The following is a 7356-nucleotide window of genomic DNA, read 5'->3' on the forward strand; positions in this document are numbered from 1 at the left end:
GTCGTTATTGAAGTATAGAAGTGAGTGTTTACATCGGTTTGGGAAAATGTTGGGAAACATGTTTCAACCAATAATTATAAACTTCTATCATTAATGGGAGTCATTACATGATCAACTACATCCTCTGTAGAAAGCAAAGGCAGTTCCTATTGGACCACAGGCTTAGGTTCGTCTGCTGAACTCTCAGTAGCACCTAGAGACGTGTGTGTGTGTATGTGTGAGTGCGTGCGTGTGCGTCTACGTGTTTGCGTGTGTGTACGTGTGTACGTGTGTGTGTGTGTGTGTGCAATGATCTGCAGAGTTTAATGTGGCCACACAACCTGTGGCAGTGTGTGGAATCCCCCCCAAACAGCCACGACCCCCCGGGACAGAGGGGATTAGAAAGGAGTTGGGAGGGGAACGCTCTTACTTTGTAAAAAGCTGCTGTCTGGAAGGGGAGAGCTCTTACTTTGTAGAGCCTGCTGTCTGGAAGGGGAGGGCTCTTACTTTGTAAAGAGCTGCTGTCTGGAAGGGGAGCGCTCTTACTTTGTAAAGAGCTGCTGTCTGGAAGGGGAGAGCTCTTACTTTGTAGAGCCTGCTGTCTGGAAGGGGAGGGCTCTTACTTTGTAAAGAGCCATGTGTCAGATATTCGACCACCATTTACTACACTGAGGACCATGTACACTACACTCTAACCTAAAGACACAAAACAACAAACAAACACAACAAGAACAACCACAAACATGATAACAACCACAAACCATCTCAAACAATCACAATCATGACAACAGCAAACAACCACAAACATTACAACAAACATTACAACACAACATCCACAAACACTACAACAACCATAAGAAGTGCTTTACAGCTGCAGATACCCCAGAACCTCACCACTGTCGACCGAGAGTGTCCCGTTCTTACCTCAGCCCCAGCCCTGTGATGCAGAATTCTTTACATTCCCATGTGACGTGAACTGGATAATGGTTCTGCTCTGACCTCTAAGTATTTAGAAGAAGGCCGCAGGAGTCACTGTGTCACTGCAAATCGCACAAATACTAAGGCTAACCACTGCAGCTGAACACTGCTAGCAGGCCGGTTAGCTCAGAGGGAATAATACGTTACCCACCACAGTCCTCCTATACAGTATGGACTTCATCATTGGACCTCCAGGTAGTCCATAACGTTGTACCAGGCAGACATCATATACATCATTTGGTCGACGCTAATCCGAATGCCCCTCCGGTCGACGTGTGTTTTTGTAGCATGGACTGCCAGAGAACCAATCAGACAACCTGACTTGGCAGCGCTGGTCCCACGCCTAACCCCCCCCCCCCCCACCCCTTCCTATATGAGACAACATGCAGACAAAAGCCAGATATTAACAGTTGAGACGTATGCGCCTGTAACCCGATTCTCCCCAATGACTCGTAATTTACAACCTGCCAGAGGAGAGCTAACTGGTGGAGGAGGAAGAGGAGGAGGAGATGGAGGGGCTGGAGGAGGTGGTGGAGGAGGAGGAGAAGGAGGGCATAGTGTAGGTGATGGAGGAGGCGGAGGAGAAGGTGGAGGAGAAAGAGGTGGTGGAAGAAGAGGAGGTGGTGAAGGGGGAAGAGGTGGCGCTGGAGGAGGAGGTGCTGGAGGAGGGGGTGGTGGTGGTGATGGAGGAGGTGGAGGAGAAGGAGGAGGTGGAGAGGATGGAGGCGGTGGTGGTGGAGGAGTAGGTAGAGGAGAAGGTGGTGGTGGTGGTGGAGGAGGTGGTGGTGTTCCCTGTGTCTGGTCACAGGCCACAGGGAGGGTGAGGCTGAAGTGGGAGAACTCCCCAGCCCAACACATGAGCTGGTTCGAATGATTTTGGTTGCGCTGTTTACAGTCCGTCTGGAGGAGACCGTCTGACCGCATGGGTGTGGAGGGGAGGGGGGGGGGAAGCCCTGACGCTGCTTAGACAGAGGAACAGACGAGGTGGTTAGAAGGGGACAGAGGGACGGACAAGTTGGTTAGAGGGGGACAGCGAGGGAGAAGGCCTCCTCCTCAAACAGCAGTTCAGCGTCTGGGCTGGCCGGCTGCCAGCTCCTTAATCCAATGCAAAGCAGCGCTTCCTCCGCTCAGGAAACCAGAGTTGATCAGATCAGCTGGGTAATTAATGATGACGGGCCTTTGCTCTGCTCTGAGAGAAGCGTTCAACGCACTCTGAGTTCTGAGCGGCTCGCAGTCCAGCGCGGACGTCCATGTGTGGAGCGTCTCAGGGCTCGTGGTGAGAGACTTCTCTGTGGCTCTGCAGAAAGGCTGTAAAGGGAATGTCTGTTTCCATTTAGACCTGAATCCATCAGGACTATTGTAGCTTGTCACATCAAACCACATCATTAATCATGTCCTATCGTATCACTTCATATTCCATCATTTCATTCAAGTGTGATGTTACAGATTATGTGTAATATTACACATGCGTAGTAAATAACATATATAGCGGCAATCTGAGCCATATAGCCTTATGCCCTGTCTTATGATATCATGACATTATAATATATTGATACTAATATAGGGAACATTCTAAGAAATTTAAATTTCAAATTGCATAAATGTGTGTTCAGGTCTTTCTGATGAATAGTGGCTCAACAACATATGGAAATCTTATTGTGGCTCTTTGCTACATGAGGAGCTAGCTAGAAACCAGGCCCACCCAACATGGCTGGTCAAGCTGTAGGTTTCATCACTGGGGGTAAAACACAAATGTTTGTCTTCAAACTACCTGCGGTATAAACGGTCCATCTATGTCCCCTGTGGACAGTCAATGTTTTGACCCTGGGACCGACTCGTAGCATTTTCATGGTCGGTGATCCCTGTAAAAGCCATCACCAGTTGTCTTTATGAGGACTGAGTTCCGCCAACAGACACAGTCCTGCCCCTGAGCAAGGCACCAGGGGCCTGTTCAGATCTGGAAGCCGTAATACGGAACAATATCTGACAAATTGAGCCACAGGCTCAATTTCTCCCCTAGTTAACAAGGCGAGAATTTGAGTGTGTCTGACACACACACACACACACACACACACACACACACACACACACACACACACACACACACACACACACACACACACACACACACACACACACACTCAAATTCTCCCCTAGTTAACAAGGCGTTCTTTAATATGCCAGACCAGGACGAATTCTGGGAACATTATGGGAGCACTGATTTGAAACTGAAGTTAGCAGTAACCAGCAGCAGATGGGACTACTGCCAAAACCTTTGACCGCGGTACTGCTTAGTTTCTCTCCTATCCTTTAAAATGATGTGTAATGTAATGATCTTATTACAGTGTAGAATCCAAACCCTTCCAGCAGTTCAGCATCAGCAAAGTTTCTGTGAAGGGATCTGTGAAGTAAATACCTGACGGAACCGATTGAACCGTTTTGCAGCGAGCATGTGCCGTCACGACCGGTTCACCCAGTGAAACGACCTACCAGCCCCTCGGTGCAGCCTTCTAAGGACGAGTGGAAACAACCTGGAGTTACGTTCCCAGATCAGAAAGAGATAATGAAGTCAAGGTGTGAATTACTTATGCACTGACAAAATCGTGGCCGAGAGCGGTTGCTATATAGGAGAATATATTCAACAAGAAATTCTTCTTCAATAAAAATACAGAAGACGGATGGAACACAGTGGGGTAGACCTGATATGCTGTCTTTTGATAGATCAGCTGTGATTTCACATGAGCATTTGGATTTAGGGTATTTATTGGATGCTTTTATCTAAAGCGACTCACAACAGTTCATACACACATTCACACACAGTCTGCGGAGTCAACCATGCACGGCGACAGCCTCAAGGTGAGAAGTCTTGCTTAGGGACACCTCGAGACAAGGGGCAACCAGGTTAACAACCAGCCCAATCTACCTTCTGAGCTAAGCCTCTCCTTTACTTCCTGTCCGTTCCTTGCTCTACATTCTGTTCCCAGGCTTCCAGAGAACAGATCCTTAGCAGATCAGCCAGACCCGGGAGGGAGGGTTCAGACGGGAACACAGTTCCTCAGTGAGTCGTTCAGTGCTATCTCCTCATCAGGGGTGGACCTCTGCCAGCGATTCTTCACACTAGCAGGCGGATGGGAAAGGTGTGTTGGGTTTGTTCACATTAAATATCACATCGAGGGTGGAGCTAAAGAGAGGGCTTTTTCGTGAACTGGTTTTGCCCGGTACGACCTCAGATGGTGCTGCATGAGAGGTGATCTCTGTGGCGAGAAAATCATTACAAAACCAAACCACGCCATACCGGTCTGCGTTTCATAACAAACCAAACCACAGTAAAGGTTGTTCTATACTTCTTAAAATGTTCTACACATTTTACATCATACCACTCTACAGTATCCAAACGGTAGGGCAATGGTTCTCAAACTTTTTCTACTAGTGTACACCCTCTGAGATATTTTTTTCAGCTGAGTACCCCACAAAACAATTTTAGCGTACAAATAAATAAAATCATGAAACATAAATGATATATGTGCATTCTATTCGGAAGTCTTAACATGAACCTTAAAAGGGTGACGTCTCAACCACTTGTCCATTTTCTCGAATTTTCTATTTTTTTAATTTCCGATTTTAAAGTTGCTCAGGGAGATTTATAATCTATAGTTAGCTTTAATTACCCCCCTTTGAGTAACCCCTGCAGTACTCAAACAGTACCCCTAGGGGTACGTGGACCCCCGTTTGAGAACCATGGCGGTAGGGTATACACCGTATGCCTTTGTCCCTGACTCTAACCTGTAGGGTGGTCTCTGGTTCTGCAGCGGCTCACATGCCGTCCCCCCTCCATCCCCCCTCCATCCCCTCTCCATCCCTTCAACCCCCCTCCGTCCCTCCATCCCTCCGTCCTTCCTCCATGCCTCGATCCCTCCGTCCCTCCCTACCCGAGCTCCACTAATGAGCTGGCACTGCCTCCGCCGTGTGGAAACCCTTCAGTCTTTCCTCATGCGTAGAACACCGATGGTGGACCGTGGCACGAGGCAGCCCCCATGCAGCAGAATCCATCCCTTCCTCAGGAAACGTCTGAGGACCAGCGCTCACGAGCCAAAGCTCACAACGCCGCTGATTGGTGATTAGCTCTGGTCTGAAGAACAGGCTTTGTTCCAGCTGTGCTATTGTTGTGGAACTGTTTCCACTAACTAATTCAGAAATGACTAGCCTTTCTGAATTTAAACTAGGCTATGCAGAGCTTAACCGAGTTTAACGTCTTTTTGGAGATGCTCCAATTGTGGATGTATGCTTCGATGGTTCCCAGACGCACTTGTTAGTGGATTTAGTGTCTGCTAAAACACTAAATGTAAATGTGAAAATCCCCAGAATGAATCCGTGCTCAACTAATGGATTATGGCCCAATCCCATTTCTACCCCTTACCCCTTCCCCTTACCCCTCCCCCTTGTTTTGAAGGAGTAAGGGGAAGGGGTAAGGGGGAAGGACAAGGGGTAAGGGGAAGGCGTAAGGGGAAAGGGGAAGGGGAAGGGGTAAGGGGAAGGCGTTTACTCCTTCCCCTTACCCCTTCAAAACAAGGGGGAGGGGGAAGGGGTAAGGGGTAGAAATGGGATTGGGTCCAAGTCTCAACTCAGCTGCAGCTGCTAACCCATCAAATGTTGAACTCCAACAAGACAGACATTGTTAATTAGGAGTAAACAGGATCGACGGGTGATGCACCACCAATGCTATGAGCTAAACACCAGCATGTGGTGGAGAACAACCCATCAAACCCTTTACAATAGATGTTTGGTTTGATGTGGTGGGAACATCCTGGGAAACAAATTAACTGTGCGTGTGTGTGTGTGTGTGTGTGTGTGTGTGTGTGTGTGTGTGTGTGTGTGTGTGTGTGTGTGTGTGTGTGTGTGTGTGTGTGTGTGTGTGTGTGTGTGTGTGTGTGTGTGTGTGTGTGAGTGTTTGAGAGAGAGGGAAAAAGTGTGTGCGAGGGAAAGGGAGAGAGGGAGAAAGTGTGTGCGTGTGTGCATGTGTATGTATGTGTGTGTGTGTGTGCATGCATGCGTGTGTGCAGGCTCAAGGATCTCAACTGAACTAAGAACCACGTCATACCATTCCTGAGATGATAAAGTGGGCGGGACAATGCACTTATTCTTCAACAAGACCATCCCCCCCCCCCCCCCTCCTCACATAAGGACCACCTGTGGGTCACATGCGGCCCCTGGAACGCGGCCCTCTCCTGTCATCACTGTGTCTCGATCACCTGACTGCCTGATTGGTTTACGAGGCTGACCCCCGGCTGCTCGGGCAGGGTGAAGTTGAGTGGACTGCTGACTGCAGACCGTTATCTGGGCCAAACCTAGAATACTATCTGCTACGGACCGCACAGCGACATGACCAGACGGAGGAGTTTAGGATCGCAAAGTGTTCTTCATGTCCTGCTCTGTCTTTAGGATCCCTATATGGATAATATGGTCATAGGGTTAGCTTTTAGGGTTTGGTTCTGGTTATAAGGTTATGTTTCAGGGTTGGTTTGTTCCTGTTGTCTAACCCTGTAATGATAATATGGTTTTAGGGTTTGGGGTTCTTGTCGTCTAAAACCAAACCCGGAAACATGACCAAAAATCTAAACGCTAACCCTAAAACCAGACCTTTGAAACAGAAACCACACCCTAAAACCTTACCAAAATAGTCACCGGTCTAATCATTTTCTAGGCTAGTAGGTGATCAGCCCTTAACGCTAACATTGGCAATGTTCAATAGCGTATAAAAGTAACTATTGTATATCGTTACTGACGCAAAGTGGGGTTCTTGCTAAGTTAGCCGTTGTTGATTTGTGGTTCAGACCAGTAGATATAAAAGGGATGGACAGCATAACCTTCTGGTACTAATTCAGCCAAATATCATCACCTTTAACGGTCATCAGATGAAAATAGACTGATAACTCAAACCAGGCCATCAGTTCCCAAAAATGTAAGGTTTCGCTTTGAGTTTCCACTCATATTCATCATGCTGGAGTCTGACCCACAATCCGTCTCCCTTAGCTCCCTGAAGACAGTGCGTTAACACCCATGAATGTTTACACGGCCCTCAAGACCCGCCATCTGTTGTGATCTGGAGAGGACTGCGATGGCCAAACGTATACACTCCCTCCTCCAAGGGAACCAGCATCAGGCCCGCTTCGACACAGGCAGACAAATGACCCACAGTGTTTTGTTTAATACTGTGAAGGATCTTGTGACGAGTCAATCAGTAGCTGGTTAAACAGAGATGAATCAAACGCTGGCTGCTGCTGGCTCGGTGCCGTTCTGCTCTGTGCTTCGGGCCGCCGTCTACTGAGCGATGTTGGCACCAGCAGCAGCATCTCGCCTGGGTTGCCTTCAAGTCAAGATGTTTGATTATACTGAATATAT

Source organism: Gadus chalcogrammus, chromosome 14, assembly GCF_026213295.1.
Source record: "Gadus chalcogrammus isolate NIFS_2021 chromosome 14, NIFS_Gcha_1.0, whole genome shotgun sequence".
Classification (NCBI taxonomy): domain Eukaryota; kingdom Metazoa; phylum Chordata; class Actinopteri; order Gadiformes; family Gadidae; genus Gadus; species Gadus chalcogrammus.